General features: G+C 36.1%; 1 protein-coding gene across 6 annotated transcripts in view; it reads left to right on the top strand.

The window, feature by feature from the left end:
• PEAK1 (pseudopodium enriched atypical kinase 1) overlaps nucleotides 1–19041 on the top strand; it is a 257702-nt gene that overhangs the window by 77522 nt on the left and 161139 nt on the right. Inside the window, exons 3-4 of one of the 6 annotated variants that reach the window (XR_016509748.1) lie at nucleotides 8667–8782; nucleotides 10055–10446. The exons of 4 other annotated variants lie outside the window; for them this stretch is intronic. The gene's annotated coding sequence lies outside the window, so the exon portion shown is untranslated. Of the gene's footprint in view, nucleotides 1–8666; nucleotides 8783–10054; nucleotides 10447–19041 lie in introns of those variants that run through there. One more of the 6 variants, XR_016509749.1, reaches the window with a different exon arrangement.

Below are 19041 nucleotides of genomic sequence, written 5' to 3'. Positions count from 1 at the left end.
ATTAATAACTTAAGTCTGAGAGGGTGGAATTTTTATTTTTTAATGTTATAAAAAATTATTTTTTTTTGAAGACTGATACAGGAAAGGGTGAAGCCGGGGAACTTACATGCATGGCCCATGGACATGAACTAAGGGGGGTGGGATTGCTGGAGGGAAGGGGGCTACTGGGCAGAGGGGAGCAAAGGGGAAATAAATTGGAACTATTGTAACAATATAATATACTTAAAAATTAATAACTTAAAAACTGCTCACACAAAAAAACAAATGGTTCACAAAACATTTTCCTTTCCTTCTGAAGGTTTTACGATGCATTGTAATTATTAAGTCTTTTACTATTAAATGGTCAATTGAGATCAACAGTTCTGAGACTGATTAAGACTGGGGAAGTAGGTATTGGGGATAGTATCCATTTAGACTTCTGAGCTTTCTGGGCACCCACAGCAGCTGTCTGATGTCACAAACAGCAGAACAGCCCAGAGGAGAATAGAAAAGCTCTCAACACACATGGGCTTGCATCACCAGATTTCAAAAACTTTGGACCATTTTTCAGCTTTTTCCCACAATGGCTATCACTCTTCTTCAGTTCTGCAAATTTGAAAGCAATATGAGCTGTGTGACAATCAAGCATAGGTGTATATCCAGCACTGAGTTGGCCTGGATGGTTCAGGACAATCACCTAAGCTGTGAAGCCAGCTGCTTCCATTGGTAATTCATTTTTGCTGTCATCAGCCACATTGCCATGATGAACATCTTTGACAGACATGTTCTTGACAGTGAAGTCCACATTGTCCCCAGGAAGAGCTTTACTCAAAGCTTCATAGTGCATTTCAACAAGCTTTACTTCAGTTGTAATGCTGAGTGGAGCAAAGGTGACCATCGTGCTGGGTTTGAGAACACCAGTCTTCACTTGGCCCACAGGGACAGTACCAATACCAGCAATTGTGTTAGACATCCTTGGAGGGCAGACGCAGGGGCTTGGCATATGGATGAGTTGGTTGCAGGATGCAATTTAGAGCTTCAAGCAGTGTGGTTCCACTGGCATTGTCATCTTTATTGGTGACTTTCCATCCCTTGAATCAAGGCATGTTAGCACTTTGGCTCCAGTGTATTGTCACCATTCCAACCAGAAATTGGCACAATACTACTGTGTCAGGATTGTAGCCAATTTTCTTAATGTGGTTGCTGACGTTAACAATTCCCTTGTATCTCTTCTGGCTGTAGTGCTGCTCAGTGAAATCTGTAACACCAACAATCAGTTGTTTCACACTCAGTGTGTAAGCCAAAGGGGCATGCTCATAGGTCTTGACCATTCTTGGAAATAACCTGCTTCAACAGTCAAGACAGCACTGTCAGCCTGAGATGTGCCTGGAATAATGTTTTTAATAAAGTCTCTGTGTCCTGGGGCATCAATGGATGATCATGTAATACTTGCTGGTCTAGAATTTTTACAGGGAGATATCAATGGTGCTACCACACTCATGTTCAACTTTCAATTTATCCAGGACTCAGGCATACTTGAAGGAGCCTTTCCCCATCTCAGCAGCCTCATCAAAGTTTTTAATGGTTCTTTTGTTGTTTCTAGCAAATTTGTAGAACAGATGGCCAATAGTGATAAGACTTATTAGAATCTACATGTCCAGTGATGAAGATACTGATAGGTGTCTTTTTCTTTTCTGTTTTGGCATTGATTCAGAAGTGGTTTTCATGACACCTGTGTTCTGGCAGCAAACCTGTTGCAAAAAAGTTGAAGACACTAATCCTATGAACAGACAGATTCTGTCCATCTGGAATGGAAACTTAAGAGCCTTCCTTTCCTATTTCCCCTGCTTTTGAAGGAGCACTTTTATTACTGGCACACATTAGAGTCCCCTCCCACCCCACCCCCCCAAAAAAAACAAATTGTCCTCATTTTTTATTTTTTCAATTATAGTTGGCATTCAGTATTATTTTATATTAGTTTCAGGTGTACAGCATAGTGGTTAGACATTTGTATAATTGACAAAATGATACCCGCAATAAGTCTATTACCCCCTTGACACCATACATCGTCGGCGGCGGCGGCGGCAGCCGTCCGTCTCGAGAGACGATGGTGTTGCTTCTTAAGAGTCTATCTGCACCGCCAAGAATGGCTGTGCAGTCCGACTCGGGAGTGACATGGTATCTGTCTCCTCCCGTGTTGAATCGACATCTTGCGATGACGCTGAAGCTACAGAGCCTGGGCAGGGTGATATGGAGGGTCTGCTGTTGCCCATGCAGCAGACCCCCCCTCTCTTCGCAGCTGAAGGATCCAAGGGAAAGACGGAGTCAATACAGCTTGGCTTCAGGTGCGCCGCAGGAGTTGCCGGTGTTGACTACAACGTCAAACCGCCTTAGGGACTCCGGCTCCGGATTTTCTGTCGGGGTTTACTCCCTTAGCCTTTCCCCTGAAGAGGTATGCCGCAAGGCAGCGGAGGTTTTTTGGAGTCAGAGTTTTCCTTCTCTGATGTGCCCTGACTGGAAGATCGAACCAGCGACACTTAGCTCGCAGGCCGACGCTCAATCCACTGAGCCAAACCAGCCACACCATACATAGTTATTACAATATTAATGACTATATTTTTCTATGCTATACATTACATCCCCATGACTATTTTGTAACTACCAATTTGCAGTTGTTAATCCCTTCACCTTTTTAAAGCATTCCTCTAACTCCACTTTCATCTGGCAAACATCAGTCTGTTTTCTGTACCTATGATTCTATTTCTTTTTGTTTCTTTATTTTGTTCTTTAGATTACATATATAAGTTAAATCTTATGGGATCTGTCTTTATTTGACTGGCTTATTTCACTTACATAATACCCTCCAGGTCAATGTATGTTGACACAAATTATAAGATTTTATTCTTTTTTTCATGGCCAACTAACACTTCATTGTATATAGGTACTAAATCTTCATCTAATTGTCTATGGATGGACAATTAGGTCGCTTACATAGCTCAGCTGTTGTATATAATGCAGCACTGAACATAGGTGTGCATATATCTTCCAAAGTAGTGTTTTGGATTTCTTCAGATAGATACCCAGAAGTGGAATTGCTGGGTCATAAGGTTATTTGATTTTTAATTTTTAAAGGAACCATCATACTGTTTTCTATAATGGCTGCACCATTTGCATTCCCACCAACGTGCCCCTTTTCTTCACATTTTCATAACCACTTGTTGTTTGTTGAATTATTAATGATAGGCATTCTGAAAGGTGTTAGGTGGTATCTCATTGCGGTTTTAGTTTGCATTTCTTTGATGATTAGTGGCATTATGCATCTTTTCATATGTCTGTTGGCCTGCTGTATTTCCTCTTTGGAGAAATGTCTTGAGGTTTTCTATCCATTTTTAATTGAATTGTTTATTTATTTATTTTTGATGTTATGTTGTATGAGTTCTTTATAAATTTTGGATATTAACCCCTCATCCAATATGTCATCCGGGAATATCTTCTCGTAGTTGATATGTTATCTTTTCATTTTGTTGATGGTTTTTTTTGCTCTGCAAAAACTTTTTAGTTTGATATATGCCTAATTGTTTATTTTTTTGTTATTTCCCTTCCCTAAGAAGAAACATCAGGAAAAAACATTACTAAGATCACCGTCAGAGGGTTTACTGTCTATGATTTCTTCTAGTAATTTTATGGTTTGGGGCTTTATACTTAAGTGTTTAGAGTTTATTTTTGTGTATGATGTAAGAAAGTGGTCTCGTTTTATTACTTTGCATGTATCTGTTCAATTTTCCCAATATCATTTATTATTGTCTTTATACATTCTGTTCTTGTCTGTGTTGTCAGAGGTTAGTTGATCATGTAGGCACGGGTTTATTTCTGGGCTTTTTATTCTGTTCCATTGATCTATGTGTCTGTTTTTATTCCAGTACCATGCTGTGTTCTGATTACTATATAGTCTCGTAGTATAGTTTGATATCAGGTGTTATGATACCTCTAACTTTGTTTTACTTTTTCAAGATTGCTGTGGCTATTCTGGATCTTTTGTGGTTCCAGATAACATTTAGAATGATTTGTTCTAGTTCTGTGAAAAATTCCATTGGTATTTTGATAGAGAGTGCATTAAATCTATAGATTGCTTTAGAGAATATGGACATTTTAAAGATGTTAATTTTTCCTATTCAGGAGCACACTATTTGCTTCCATTTATTTGTATCTTTAAAGTTTCTTCAATGTCTCTTAAGTTTATGAGTACAGATCTTTTATTTTTCTGGTTAAATTTATTTCTAGGTATTTTATTTTTTAAATTAATTATAAATGAGATTGTTTTCTAAGTTTCTGTTACTCATACTTCATAATTGTGTATAAAAATACAACTTATTTCTGAATATTAATTTTGTATCTTGCTCATTTATTGAATTCATTTAAAAGTTTTAATTACTTTTTGGTGGAATCATTAAGGTTCTCTCTATATAGTATCATGTCATCTGCAAATAATGAAAGTTTTACTTCTTTTCCAATTTGAATGCCTTTTTTTGCTTTTTCTTGTTCCATTGCTGTGGCAGGATTTAAAATAGTATGTTGAATAAAAGTCTTGAAAGTGGACATATTTGTCTTATTCCCAATCTTAAGGAAGACATTTTTTAAAAGATTTTATTTATTTTTAGAGAGAGGGGAAGGGAGGGGGAGAGGGAGGGAAATATCAATGTGTGGTTGCCTCTTGTGTATCCCCAACTGAGGACCTGGCCTGCAACCCAAGCATGTGCCCTGACTAGGAATTGAACCAGTAACCCTTTGATTCACAGGCTAGTGCTCAATCCACTGAGCCACACCAGCCAGGGCCTTAAGGAAGACATTTTAACTTTTATCCACTGAGTATCTGTTAGCTGTGGGTTTGTCATATATGGCCTTTATTATGTTGAGGTATATTTTCTCCATTCCCACTTTGCTGAGTTTTTATCATGAATGAATGCTGGATTTTGTCAAATGATTTTTAAGCATCTACTGAGATGATTATATCATTTTTATTTTTTATTTTGCTTTGCTGTTTATCATGCTATGTATTTGTGGATATTAAATCAACCTTATATCCCAGGAATAAATCCTACTTGTTTATGGTGTATACTTTTTAAAATGTGTTCCTGAATTTGGTTTGCTAGTATTTAGTGGAGATTTTCTGCATCTATGTTCATCAGGAACAATGGCCCATAATTTTCTTTGGTTTTGGAATGAGGGTAATGCTGACCTGGTAAAATCACATTAGGAGTCTTCTCTTCTCTTGAGTGTTTTGGAATGTTTAGTTCTTATCTAAATTTTGGTAAAATTCTCCTCTGTAGCCATCTGGTCCAGGACTTTTGTTTGTTGGGAGTTTTTGATTACTGATCTGATTTCATTAGTGGCTATCAGTCTATTCAGATTTTCTGTATGCCTAGGAATTTATTAATTTCTTCCAGATTGTTCAACTTGTTGGCATATAATTGTTAATGGTATTTTTTAAGTAATCCTTTGTGTTTCTGTGATGTCAGATGTAAGTTCTCTTTTAATTCTGATTTTATTTGAGTCCTGTTCCTTTTTCTTGATGAGTCTGTGTAAAGGTTTATCCATCTTGTTTATCTTTTCAGAGAACCAGCTTCTGGTTTCATTAATCTTTTGTATTGTTTTTTAGACTAATTTATTTATTTCCACTCTTTATCATTATTATTTCCTTCCTTCTACTTACTTTGGGCTTTGCTTTTGCTCTGTTTCTAGTTCCTTTAGGTTTAAGATTAGATTGTTCATTTGAGATCTTTTTTGCTTGTTTCCTTGAGGTAGGCCTGTGTTGCTATGGGTTTCTTTTTTTAGAACTGCTTTGGCTGTGTTACATAGATTTTTGGATCATTGTGTTTTTATTTTCATTTCTCTCACAGTGTCTTTATTTCTTCTCTGATCTCATTGTTAACCCATTGATGGTTTGGCAAGATGTTATTTAGCCTCCATGTGTTCATTTGTTTTTCAGGTTTTTTTCTTGTAATTGATTTCTAGTTTCATAGCATTGCAGTTGGAGAAGATGCTTTCTGTAATTTCAGTTATCTTAAATTTATTGAGACTTGTTTTTTAACCTAACATGTGGTCTATTTTGAAAAATGTTACATGGATTTGGAAAAGTATGTACAGTAGCCCCTCACTATATCGTGATTCACTTATCGTGGCCTCAGTGTATTGTGGGATTTTAAAAAATATTATATTTAATTATTTATCTTGGATTTTTTGCTATGACACGGGATTTTGCGGTACTTGTATACGTATGTTGTTAAAGTTATGTAGGTTTAAGAGTGTAGAATAAATGTAAGGTTCCTATTTCGCGGGGGGGTGGCGGCAGTCTGGAACGTAATACCCGTGATAAGTGAGGGAATACTGTATATACTGCTGCTTTGGGGTGAAATGCTCTGAAAATATCAATTAAAGCTATCTTGTGTATTGTGTCACTTAAGACCACTCTTTCCTTTTTCATTTTCTGTCTGGATGATCTATCCATTAATGTCAGTGGGGTGTGAAAGTTCCTCATAAATACTGTTATTACTGTAGATCTCTCCCTTTATGCCCATCAGTATTTGCTGTGTATATTTAGGTGCTCCTATGTTGGGTGCAAACATCTTGTTGGGTTATCCCTTTATTCTTGCATTGTGTTCTTGTCTCATGTTATAGCTTTGTTTTAATATCCCTTTTGTCTGATTTAAGTACTGTATTACTACCCAGCCTTTTTTCATTTGCATGAAATACCTTTTTCTACCTCTTTGCTTTTACTCTGTGTCTTTTGACCTGAAGTGGATCTCTTATCGACAGTATGTGTGGGTCTGGTTTTCTTCTCCATTCAGCAACCCTATAACTTTTGATTTGAGCATTTAATTCGTTTCCATTTAAAGTGATTATTGATAGGAATGTAGTCTAGTCTTGTCCTTTTATTATTCTTATTTGTTTACTTATTTAGAAAGATCCATTAATATTTCTTAATACTGGTTTGGTGGTGATTAACTACTTTAGCTTTCTTCTCTGGAAAGTTCTTTATTTCTTTTTTAATTTTAGATGATAGCCTTTCTGGGAAGAGAGTAATGTTGATTATAGGTCCTTACTTTTTTATCACTTTGATATTTCATGCCAGTCTCTTTTGACTTGCATGTTTGTGTTGAGAAATCAGCTGTCAGTCAAGAGAACTCCCCTGTTAGGTAACTAACTGCTTTTCTACTGCTGCTTTTAAGATTTCTGTTTGTCTTTAACTTTTGGAATTTTAATCATGACGTGTCTTTTTTGGGCCTTTTTGGGTTCATCTTGTTTGGAACTCTGCATTTTTGGAGTCGTTTGAGTGTCCTGGTATAGTATACCTATAGTATAGTATGCATTTAAAAATTAATATTTAGCATCCCAGCCACTGAATGTGACGAAAAAGACATCAAGAACTAATTTTCTTAACATCAGGCATTTCATTAGCATGTAGCTAACAATGGGAAACAATTTTGTGGATTCCTTTTTATTAGAGAAAATTAAATGTGAACATTGTTTTAAAGTTTTTATGTTTCTGTTTTGCTTTATGTTTAAAAAAATTATTTGAGGGGGGAATAAATGAGGATGGAAAGAAACTTTGCTTTGGGCAATGGGCACACAATGCTTTGTGCAAATGATGTATTTATTGAGTTGCACACTGAAACCTGTATGGTTTTGTGAACCAATGTCACCCCAATAAATTTATTTTAAATATATATAAATTAAAAAATGAAAGAAAATTTTGATTTTTGGGGGGATAGTTAAGAGTCAAGTCACTTTCTTGAATGACCATTAGAACCCCTATGATTCAGAAAAATGGTCAAATATTAGATTCTCAACTTTATTTTGAATAAGGAAAGTAATTTTATTATATCCTAACTTTACCTGAATTTTTGAGGTCAAGTTTTGCCCAAAGAGTGCCACTCTTAAGGACTCTTTTGGGTCCTTCTTCTTAGTGTAGTACAGAGGAGAGGATCATTATGAACAACACAGCTTGCACCTTGAGGAGCATGACATAAAATTGGCATTGTCTGCTAAGCCTGGAAAAGCCCAACACTTGTTCAGTTATTAATATCAGGCACAGCTTTTGATTTGGCCCAGCACTACTATAGCTTAGTATAGAATTACTTTTATTTGCTTCCAAAGTTTCTCACAAAACTTAATCATTCTGAAACATAAGCATATAGTCTATATTGAATTTTTAAAAATTCCTTTTTCTCACTTATGTTAGCTGATTTTCTTAGCTTGGACATAAAATATTTGCCCAATTAGGTGCTTCATAACAGAGTTTCTTTCCAATAACACATGCATTTCAGGATAACCTATTAGCTATAGTATATAATTGGGAACTTTAGCTAATGGGGTAGATTATTCATATGTAAGAAAATATTTTCTCAGTACCCCTGGTCATATCATTATAGATCCGCACTGTCATTTATTTTACTTCAAAGTTAATTGAAATCAGCCTGCTGATGTTTCAGTATTACACATATTACCAACCACCTGGCTGTTCACAAATGAAGACATTTAATATAAAACCTCTTTAATGCACTAGCCTTTCACTTCAAGAGAACAAATCTTGTCTAGGATACACATACTCATGCGTTAGCATTGGTTTGTTATAGAGGGCTGTCATTTGGATGTCCACACTCATAACAATTTGGTGTAATCCCTCTCAGGTGACTGACCATGTGATATTCAGAATTATCTTCGCCAGACTCATTCAGAACTGCAGTGACAGAGAAGAAGGTTTATGTGTAACCATCAGGACTAGAATATCTAGAATGCATTGCATGTGAGTAAAGGGCTTATGTGACTGTTTTTTAGTAACTAGTGTAATTTTTTCTGAATGCAAAACTAATAATGTAAAAGATTTGTAATATATACATTTTCATTTAACATTTTTTATTAGTCTTTCAATCTTTTTATTGGTTTTATGTGTGTTGTATTGAGCAAAATTGGGATTATTCTATATCTAGGTTTTATTCTTTCTAAACCTAGGTATGTTTTGTGAACATCTTTCAATGTCATTAAGTAACCCTCTCCATTTTAATAACAGCATAATATTCTGTCATAGTGCTATACGCTCTTAATTTACCAGTCCCCCCTATACAGGACATTTAGGTTGTCTCTCATTTTCCTCTCATAAATAACACTGTACTGTACATCCTCTGGAAAACTTTATTTGTGCCTATAGATTAATCATTGAGCGTAGCATTGCCTTCCTTTAATAACAAAAGCATGTGAGTTTTTATTATGTTTTGTTTTTATGTTTGTTTCTTTGTATGTTTTGGGAATGTTTTATGTATGCCTTAACACCCTTGAGGAACTTGTATTTTTAATACTTTCCTTAGTGGTGTGTAAAATACCCCACGCACTAATCAGCAGCTAAGCATAGACAAAAGAGAGTAGAATATCATTTTTAAAGTCCCAAAAGAAAATAAATTGTCAACCTAGAATTCTATATCCACCAAAAATATTGTTCAAGAATGAAAGCTATACTTATTATGCTAATTATTTTACAGTTCATATGAATATCAAATCATTACATTGTATATATGAAACTAATATAATGTTATGTTTATTATACCACAATTAAAGAGGAATGAAGGCAAAAATACATATTTAGATAAAAGAAAACAAAGGAAATTTTCTGCCAAGGGATCTGCATTATAAGAAACGCTGAAGGACGTTTTTCAAACAGAGGATAGATAATTCTAGATGGTAACTTGAATGTTAAGTAAAGATGTGGAGGGAGAACCAAAACCCCAGAATTATCTTCTGAAGAATAGGTCCCTTGTAGTACAGGCTTCCCCTGCTAGGTTAGTGTTCTAGAGACCCATGTGTACCATTATACCAGCTGATGTGAGAGGCTGTGTTCAGTTTCATTGAATTTTTTTGAAGACTCAACAGGTTTCCCCATTTCACGATGGGTGATTTGTGAGCATACCTACACACACTGCACTGAGTTCAGCAGTTTTTGACCCAAACACAGCATGACCCTTCTGCACAATTCTCCCTATTCACCTGATCTAGCCCTGAGCGACTTTTTTTTTTGTTTCCCCAGATGAAAAAAGTCCTCAAAGGAAACATTTTGCAGATGTGGAAGAAGAGGTGGCATAAAAATAACAGAAACACTAAAAAGCATCATAATTGACTAATTCAAAAACTGTTTTGAGCAGTAGAAAAAATGTCTCACTAGGTATAGTGCATCAAATGGAGAGTATTTTTAAGGTGACTGAAGTTAAACATGTAAAAATAAATACAGAATTTTAAATAAATAAATTCCATTTTGGGGGGATTTCCTCTTGTATTCTAAATATCTGGGCAAATGTAAAAGACTCCTCTTTCTTTTGCCTTTTTGCTCTTAATTTCTTTATAGACTGTAACTATTGAAAATTAAAGTTACAACATTGTCTTGTGGGGTTTATGATGTATGTTTGGGGACATATAGGCTTTTAAGATTGCGAACATTTTATATTTCTTGTGATCTGTTATTCACTATAACTGAACTGTGGAAATTTAAAGATATATAATGTAATCCCTAGGGACAACTGTTATTAAAAATGCAAGATATAATAGCTGAAAATTCAACAGGATAATTAAATTGGAATTCAAAGGGAAGAAAAACATAGTAATAAGAGTGCTTCAAAATACCTGAAGCAAAAATTGACAGAATATAGGTCAAACTAGGCAATTCCACAGTCATGGTTGATTTTAACACCATCCTTTCTTCAAATTATGGACTCCGACAGAAAAAAAAATAAAATCCTTTGAACACAAAGATTATCAACCACCTAGCCTTAATTGATATTCAGAGAACATTATACCAAACGGTAGTAGAATAGATATTCTTTTCAAGTGCACATGGTATGTTTACCAAAATAAACTACCCAAAAAACCAAGTCTAATATGTAGAAAAATTGGAAGCATACAGAGCGTCATCGCAAGATGTCGATTCAACACGGGAGGAGACAGATACGATGTCACTCCCGAGTCGGACTGCACAGCCATTCTCGGCTGTGCAGATAGACTCTTAAGAAGCTACACCATCGTCTCTCGAGACGGATGGCTGCCGCCGCACAGAGCTATTACGTGACCACAATGAAATTGAATTAGAAAGCAATAATTATAGGGTTATTAGAAAAACACTTCTAAATGTGCATTAGGTCAGTGAAGAAATTACAACTTGAAAATACTTTAGACTGATAATGAAAATACCACATACTGAAATTTGTGGGATGTAGCCAATGTGGTACCTAGAGGGAAATGCCTCTTATTACACAAAAAGAAAGGTCTCAAATAGATGTTCTAATTGATAAGCATATTCTAAAATTTTATTGAAATTCAGTGAGACTTGAAGAGCCAAAAAAAATGTTGCAAAGAAAGAAGACTTGCACTATTCTATTTCAACACTTCTTATAGGCTGCAGTAATCAAAACAGTGTGGTATAGTATATAGAGAAACAGATCAATGGAAAAGACAGTCTGATACTGGCAAAGAAATAAACACATAGAGAATGCATAAATAGAGGCACATATATATGAAAAATTAATTATTTTTTAACAAAAGTGCCAATTTAATTCAATGGAGAGGAAATAATCTCTTCAGCAAATAGTATCAAAACAAGTGGACATCTGTATGGGCTAAAATAAACCTTAACCTTTACCTGAAAATTTGCCTTAAAAAATAAAAAAAACCTAGATGTAAAATTTAAAGGTATTAAATTTCTAGAGGAAACCATAGCAGAAAATCATTGTAACATATGTTAGGCAGAGATTTTATTAAAAGAACATAAAAGCAAATATTGGTAGAATGTACTTATCAGAATTAGAATTGTTTTTTTGTAAGGCACTTAGGAACACAAAACAAGTTACATACTGGGACAAAATTTTTACAAAACACTTATGATATAAGGCTTGTGTCCAGAATACATGAAGAGTTTTTACAACTCAAAAAGAGAAACAACTCAGTTTTAAAGTGGACTTATGATTTCAACAGACACTTCATGATACATGAATGGTTAATAAGCACATGGAAAGATGCTCAGGATCACTTATTATCAGAAAAATATAAGTTAGAAAAAGACCAACAATGACAAGTGTTGCTAAAGTTGTGGATCAACTGGAATCCTGAGACATTGCTAGTGAGAATGTAGATTGCCATGTCAACTTTGAAAAGCAGTATGGCTAAAACATATAAAGTTAAACATACATTCACCATTCTACCTAGCAGTTCCACTTAAAGCTGAGATTAGTTGTTTTGCTGTTATTAAATCAACATCATTTAGTCAAAAGTGAACTCACCACCATGGTGTCTCAGTGGAGATATAGAACGGGCACTGAACAGAATTTTATCCAAATTAGTTTTGTATGGTACATTAAGCCATACTATTCCCTTATGTGTGTAACATTCTTAAAACTTTGCTGAAAGGTCGTTTTTAAAATTATTGTTTTGAAATATTTTATAATATAAGTTAAGCTTCCATGCCTTGAGAAGCAATACACTAGCATGGGAATCAGTGAACTTCCTGCATAAGGGTCAGATCATAAGTATGTTAGACTCCATAGGTCTGTCTCTGTTGCATCTATTTAGCTTTGCCTTTGTAGCAGTAAAGCAGCTGTGACTATATGTAAATGGCCGAGGGCCTGTGTTTCAATAAACCTTTATTTTCAAAAAGCAGAGGGCAGACCAGATTTGACCCACAGGGCATAGTTTGCTAATTCCTGTTGTAACAAAAGGTAGAAAACCCAGGAGGTAATCCACCTCTGACATTAACAGAGTATGGTAACAAAAAAAATTATTTATTGTAATTTTTTTTCTCTTTATTTGTAAAATAAAAGAGTTGGGCCCTGGTTCAGCTGGCTGCAGCATTGTCCTATACACCAACAGTTTGCTGGTTCAGCCCTGGCTGGTGTGGCTCAGTGGATTGAGCACCGGCCTCCAAACTCAAAGGTTCCAGTTTGGGGGCAAGTGAGAGGCAACCAATCAGTGTTTCTCTCATACATTGATGTTTATCTCCCTCTCTTTATCCCTCTCATTCCCTCTCTCTAAAAACAAATAAAAATAAAATCTTAAAAAAAAAGTTTACTGGTTCAAGTGCACATGTGGGAGGCATCTAATCAATGTATCTTTCTCACGTCTCCTCCTCCCCCCCTTTCCATTCCTTTCTCTAAAATCAATTAAAACATATTTTCAGGTGAGGCTTAAAAATAAATAAGTAATAAATAAATAGGTGGGACTGTAATGATCTGTCTTCCTACCTTACATTTTATTGTGTTTGGTCATCAAAAGTTTTCTGGTATAAAAGGAGTCTTTCCCTGAAGAGCAAAGAAAAAAACCTAAGGATAAACAATGCAGGGTCTTAACTTTATACAAATTGTATAACATAGGTTTTAGACAAATTGCTTCTTCCCTTTGGGAACTTTGGAATCTAAAAGAACTTCAATCTCACAGTCTATGAGAACAAACCATTGACATCTATATTGACATATTACCAATAACTAGTGGTAGATGCATTAATTCACATTTCTTTTATTTATAGAAACTCTGAGTTGCATTATGATGCCTTAGTGTAGAGTAAGAATTAGTAAACAAAGCTAGATTTGTTATCACTTAACTCAGTATCACTCGGCACTTACGCTATTTGATATCTTTAATAAGCAGGAGCTGCTATTGGTAAACCCCATTTTACAGACAAGGAAACTAAAATTGAGAAACATAGCTAGGGTAAATGTCAGAGCTGAGATTGACCCTAGTATATTAGTTTCTAACAGCCTCAGTTCCCATGCCCACCCCCTGCCCCCACCCTCCTGCAGCTGTCTGGGAGTTTCCCAAGATAGCGGGGAGTGTCAAGTCGAGCTCTGTTTGGCCTTGATCAGCCCCCAGACTCACTCACAGCTGCATGATAAATGACTGAATTAAATAGTTTCATTTTTCTTCCCCCTATAAAACAGCCCCCTCCTTCCCCAGGAGCAGCACGCCTTCCTTCCCCGCTTGCTAATTCCCTCAGTAAACCTCTTTTTGACTGCTTGCTGCCTCTTAATGGTTCTCTGAGCGACTCTGTTCTTACAGTTTCCTGTTGCTGCTGTAAGAAATTACAAAAGACTTAGTGGTTTAAAACATCACATTTAGTATCTTATAGTTCTAGAGGTAAGAAGTCTGAAATTATTCTCTGTGGGGTAGAATCAGAGTTTTGGCTGGACTGTCTTCCTTCTAAAGCTCTTCTGCTTGCCCTTTTCAGTTTCTAGAAGCTGTCTACATTCATTGCCTTTCGGTCCATTTCCATCTTCAAAAACAATGTCTGGTCAAGTCTTTCTCTTTCATATCGTTCAGACTCTGACTCATACTTCATTCCTTCACTTTCAAGGATCCTTGTTATTACGTTGGGCCCACCCAAATAATTTCTTCTCAGATCTGTTTTGTTGTGGAGGCAAATTTTGCTCAGAGACTGAGTTTGTCTTTACCAGCAATTTATTTGACACAGGTTCACTGCGGGAATTTCGCAAGCCAGTAGCATGGAGGATCATGTCTTTTACTAAGCCAGTAAAGAAATAATATACTCCAATGCAATGATAAGTTAATTACACTAAGTTCCAGGCAAGGGGAAATGAAAGGAATAAAGTCCAAATTTAGTTTGAGGTGAAATTTTTATGACGTGGTACTTGGGACATAAGGTTTAACTAACAGTATGCTGACTTCGAGCTGCCGGCACAGAAATGAAAATCCCTTGTGGCTTGAGGATGATGGTGCCTGGTGTTCAAGGGCAAGATGATCTCTTTCTGATCACCGCTGGGTGCCGCTGACAGCTTTTGCCACTGCCTATAAAAGTGTTGCCTTTTCTGTAGCAGGAGCTAATGCACCAAAGATCTTAGAGATCTATTTTACTTCAGCAAAGAGTCCCACTGCCAAGACTGAAACTCTAGATCAGTTTCACACACTCTCAGTATTTATAGTGTAAATGTCCCCTTGCCATAATTGCTTCTCAACATGTTTTTATGAATAAGCCCCCAGTGGGGCTCCTCAGTAGTTGAGCTACTGAGTGTTTATCAGTGAAAACAGATGAAATGACATCATGAAAAAACTTCTTTCTTACATCAGAAAAACTTGACTTCTTTCTGAGAAGTTTCTTTTTATTTATTTATTTTTTTAAATTGTTCTATTACAGTTGTCCCAATATTTCCCCCTTTGCTCTCCCCTGCCCCGCCCATCCCACCTCTCCCACAGTCAATCCCCTCCCCGTTGTCCATGTCCATTGAATCATATATACTAGTTCCTTGACTAGACCCTTCTTCTTGCCCCTCTTCGTACCCTCTTCCTCTGGTCACTGTCAGTCTGTCCCTTGTTTCCTTGCCTTTGGTTCTATTTGACTTCCTTGTTTGTTTTCTTCATTAGGTTCCTCTTACATGTGAGATCATATAATATTTGTCTTTTACTGCCTGGCTTCTTTCACTGATAAATACTCTCCAGTTCCATCCATAAAGTGAAAAGTAGTGTGGGGAACCGCTCCTCGTGGTTTAGGGAATTGTAGCCCTGGCCATGAGCCTGACTTGCCGCCCCCTGGCTTGTCTTTAAGTCTCAACGTAAGGCTGCGTAGGAGACATAACCAAAAGCCACTCAGAGGGTTTCCATGGGAATTGGACATAAAGAATGCTTATTATGCTTTAGAACTTGCTTTTCTTTTCTTATCTCTTAGTTCAGTGTAAACAATCTCTAGCAAGGAATGTATTAAACTTTGCACCTAATGCCAGTGTGCTATCAAGATTTTTAATAGACCCTGACACAGACTGGTCATTGTGCCCTCTGTACTAGTACTTGTATCTGTTAATGCCTGTCAGCTGATATCCAAGCACCTAAAAGCTATTGATGATTGATGAATTTTGACCTTGTATCTCCCATGCATATCCTTCTCTATAAAAAGCATGAGGAACAGAGGTCTTGCGCTTTCTCCTCTAGAGGGAACAGCTGCCTCCCTACCCCCCAGACAAAATACAGTGTCCTGGATAGATTTGTTCTGCCGTGGTCATAAAACCTCTGCTGGACAGAGTAGTTTCCAACCAAGCCGGGGCATTGGAGGCAGCTCTGCCTCAAAGTAGGAGTTCTTTCTTTCTGCTGCATAGTTTTTCTTTGTGTAAATGTACCTGTTTTTTGATCCACTAATCTACTGAAGGGCACATAGGCTGATTCCAGGACTTGGCTATTGTAAATAGTGCTGTTGTGAACTTAGGAGTCATATAAGTTCTTTATATATTTTGGAACTCAAACCCTTATCTGAGTCATCATTGGCAAAAACGTTTTCCTATACGGTTGGTTCACTTTTCATTTTGCTGATATCTTCTTTAGCTGTGCATAAGCTTTTTAATTTGATGTAGTCCCATTTGTTTATTCTTTCCTTTATATTCCTTGCACTAGGAGATAGATCAGTGAAAATATTGCTGCTCGGGATATCTGAAATTTTACTGCCTATATATTCTTCTAGGACTCTTATGGTGTCACAGCTTACATTTAAGTCTCTTATCCATCTTGAGTTTATTCTTGTGTATAGTGTAAGTTGGTGGTCTAGTTTCATGTATTTTCGTATACCTATCCAGATCACCCAACACCATTTGTTGAAGAGGCTATTTTCACTCCATTTTATGCTCCTGCCCCCTTTGTAAAATATTAATTGACCATAGAGACCTGGGTTTATTTCTGGGCTCCATATTTAGTTCTATTGATCTATGTGTCTGTTCTAATGCCAGTACCAGACTGTTTTGATTACAGTGGCCTTGTAAAATAGTTCGATACCAGCTATTGTTATTCCTCCTATTTTGTTCTTCTTTGTCAAGATTGCTGAAGTATTTGGGTTTGTTTTTGGTTCCATATAAATTTTTGTAATATTTGTTCTAGATCTATAAAGTGTGTGATTGATATTTTAATAGGGATTGTGTTGAATCTATTGATTGCTTTGGGTAGCATAGACATGTTAACGATGTTAATTCTTCCAATCCATGAACAATGTATATGCTTCCATTTATTCTTGTCTTCCTTAATTCCTTTCTTTTGTTCTGTAGTTTTCCAAGTACAGATATAGTTTACCTCCTTGGTTAAGTTTATTCCTATGTGTTATATTTTTCTTGTTGCTGTAGTAAATAGGATCATTTTTTTTTAGTTTCTGTTTCTGATATTTCATTGTTGGTATACAAAATGCCTTTGCTTCCTGAATATTGACTTTGTATTCCACTGTTTTGCCAAATTCACTTATTAGGTCAAGTAGTTTTTTTGGTGAAGCCTATAAGATTTTCTCTGTACACAATCATTTCACCTGCAAATAATGACAGTTTTACATTCTCCCTTCCAATTTGCATGCCTTTTATTGCTTTTTCTTGTCTGATTCCTGTGGCTAGAACTTACAAAAATATGTTGAATAGAAGTGGGGAGAGTGGACACCCTTGTCTTGTCCTGATCTTAGGGGGAAAGCTTTTGGTTTTTGCCCGTTGAGTTTGGTGTTGGCTGTAGGTTTCGCGTATATGGCCTTTTTTATGTTGCGGTGTGCTCCCTCCATTTTCACTTTGCTGGGTGTTTTTATCATAAACAGGTGCTGTATTTTATCAAATGCTTTTTCAGCATCTATTGATATTATCATGTGATTTTTTTGTCTTTCATTTTGTTTATGTGGTGTATTACGTTAATTGATTTGAGAATATTAAATCATCCTTGCATCCCTGGGATGATTCCCACTTGATCATGGTGTATGATCTTTTTAATGTATTGCTGGATCTGGTTTGCCAATATTTTGTTGAGGATTTTTACATATGTGTTCATCAGCGATATTGGCCTGTAGTTTTCATTATTTGTTGTGTCTTTACCAGGTTTTGAAATTAGCATAACACTGGACTCATATGAAGAATCTGGGAGTCTTGCTTCTTGAATTTTTTTTTTATTTTTTATTTTGGAATAGTTTCAGAAAGACAGGAGTTAGCTTTTCCCTACATGTTTGGTAAAATTTGCCTGTGAAGCTGTCCGAGCCTGGGCTTTAGCGTGCCGGGAGTTTTTTGATTACTCTTTCCATTTCACGAGGTGTTATCAGTCTATTTAGGCTTTCTGTTGCTTCTTGATCAGTTTTGGAAGATTATATGTGTCCAGAAATTTGTCCATTTCCTGTAGGCTGTCAAATTTCTTGGCATATAGTTGTTTGTAGTAATTTCTTACAATCCTTTGTATTTCTGCAGTATCGGTTGTGATTTCTCCTCTTTCATTTCTGATTTTATTTATTTGGGTCTTCTCTTTTTTTTCTTGATGAGTCTGGTTAAAGGCTTATAGATTATGTTTTATCTTTTCAAAGAACTAGCTCCTGGATTTATTGATCCTTTGAATTGTTCTTTTAGTCTCTAGGTCATTTACTTCTGCTCAGATCTTCATTATTTCCTTTCTTCTACTCACTCTGGCCTTTGTTTGTTGTTGTTCCTCTAGTTCTGGTAAATGTAAGGTTAGGCTGTTTATGTGAGATTCTTCTGTCCTTTTTAGGTAGGCCTGTATTGCTATGAACTTACCTCTCAGGACTGCCTTCACTTTGTCCCACACATTTTGGGCTATTGTGTGTTCATTTTCATTTGTTTCCAGAAACTTTTTGATTTCTTCCTTGATATCATTGTTAACCTAGTCATTATTTAATAACATGTTATTCAGTCTGCATGTATTTGAATGCTTTTGAGTTTTTTCCTTGAGGTTGATTTCAAGTTTCAAGCTGTTGATACCTGAGAAAATACCTGATACGATTTCAATTTTTTAAAAAAAAATTTATTGATGCTTGTTTTATATCCTACCATGTGGTCTATCTGAAAATGTTCCATGTGCATTTGAAAAGAATGTATATTTTGTTTCTTTGGGGTAAACAGTTCTGTATATATCAGGTCCATTTGAGCTAGAGTGTTGTTCAATGCCACAATATCCTTGGTGTTTCTTTTCTTGGAAGATCTATCCATTGTTGATGGTGAGTTGTTAAAACCCTCTGCTGTGAGTGTGTTGATGTTGATATCTTTCTTGGAGTCCTTCAAGATTTTCCTTATATATTTG

The sequence above is a fragment of the Furipterus horrens genome, unplaced genomic scaffold, assembly GCF_987537825.1.
Source record: "Furipterus horrens unplaced genomic scaffold, mFurHor1.1.pri manual_scaffold_3, whole genome shotgun sequence".
NCBI classification, from domain to species: Eukaryota; Metazoa; Chordata; class Mammalia; order Chiroptera; family Furipteridae; genus Furipterus; species Furipterus horrens.
This window is presented reverse-complemented; position numbering and strand designations above follow the sequence as displayed.